Here is a 1,767-nt window from a genome sequence, read left to right as displayed (position 1 = left end):
TAGCGCTCGAGAGGGCCACGTGTTCCGCTGTACTCACCCGCATTCCTCTCCGTTGTCTTCAGCGGGTGCTCTGAGTAAGCTGCACAGTACCGTATTCGTGCCCTGAGGTTGGCGTATTCAGCACGCAGGGCTGGCGCTGCTAGAGTCGGACTCTCTGCCCATCTCTGCCCATTTCCCTGCCCATGCCCCTGCCCAGGAGAGAGGGGGAGAGACGGGGAGAGATGGGGAGAGATGGGGAGAGATGGGGAGAGATGGGGAGAGATGGGGAGATGGGGAGAGATGGGGAGATGCTGCAGGCGATGGGAGAGACAGCCTGGCGCTGCTAAGAGAGTAGGGACGCTAGCGAGAACGAGAGTCAGAGCCGGCGGCCACACGGGAGCAACACACGGGAGCAACACACGGGAGCTACACACGGGAGCAACACACGGGAGCAACACACGGGAGCAACACACGGGAGCAACACACGGGACTCACAGGCGAGAGCGCTCCGCCAGCCGGGCTGCCCACACCTCCTGAGACGGCTCAACCTCCCTCATCAGGCCTGATGCCGGTGATGCCAGTCCCAGCCGAGCCGCCGCGGCGTCTTCGGTTGGTTTCCGGACGTCGCGCGCGGTGCTCGAGCTGGGGGAGTGGCGGTAAGGAGTGGCGGCTGAACTCCGCATGTTCTACATGCTCCATCTTCCTCTCTATCAGTGCGCATTATTGTGGAATATTGCGCCGCGGGTGCGACCTACGCCGCGGCGCGCGGGTCCGGGTGCGTGTTTTACACTGTGATGGTCGTGCAAGCTTGCCGCTTCGCACATCGTGATCGCAGCACACGGCGCAGGCGCAGCGCGAGGACACACACAAAAGTTGATTCTCTTCTATGCGGCAGGAAAAAGGTCAGTCGTCAGAGCATGCGCGCTCAAGCGCTTTCATGAAACCACCTGGCGCCGCCCCCCCGGGCCGCACATACGACATACCGCTAGTTAGTAGAGCCATAAGCGCTACGAGTAGCCCACCCTGCGCCACCGGTCCGCGCGGGCGCGCAACAGCGCCGCCTCGAGCGCCGGCCTTCCGGAGATTGCAGCGGCCTCGGCAGGCAGCGGCGCCCCCTCCCCGCCGGCAGTGCCGGCAGCGCCGGCAGCAGGCGGCCTTTCGCGCAGCCCCTCGATCTCCGCGGCGAGCTGCTCCTCGCTCATGCCGTCCAGGGCGGGCAGCCTACTCTCGGGTGATCTCGGGTAATCTCGGGTAATCTCGGGGTATCTCGGGTAATCTCGGGGTATCTCGGGTAATCTCGGGGTATCTCGGGTAATCTCGGGGTATCTCGGGTAATCTCGGGGGTAACCTCATGCCGTCCGGGGGGCGGGAGTTCGGTCTCGTGCAGAATACTCCGAGCCCCGCGTGAGTACGAGGGGGGGGGGCGAAGACCGCTGACTACGTCTGACTACGGCTGAATAGAGCTGGGTACAGCGGGACGCAGCTGAGCACGCGGCCCTCTCTCTCTCGAGCGCGAAGTTGGTCACAAGAGTGCGTCTTCCGCTTCGAGGGGCCCGAGATATGGGGAGATATGGGGAGATATGGGGAGATATGGGGAGATATTCCGCTTCTAGGGGCCGGCAACCCCATGCAGAGCGTCCACGCGTCCGCCTCGGAGCGCAGCAGCTCGAGATTACCCGAGATTACCCGAGATTACCCGAGATTACCCGAGATTACCCGAGATTACCCGAGATTACCCGAGATTACCCGAGATTACCCGAGATCGCTTGACACATTGGCGCCGTACTA

This window comes from Emiliania huxleyi (assembly GCF_000372725.1).
Source record: "Emiliania huxleyi CCMP1516 unplaced genomic scaffold EMIHUscaffold_464, whole genome shotgun sequence".
In the NCBI taxonomy this organism is placed as follows: domain Eukaryota; phylum Haptophyta; order Isochrysidales; family Noelaerhabdaceae; genus Emiliania; species Emiliania huxleyi.
Note: the sequence above shows the minus strand (reverse complement) of the source record.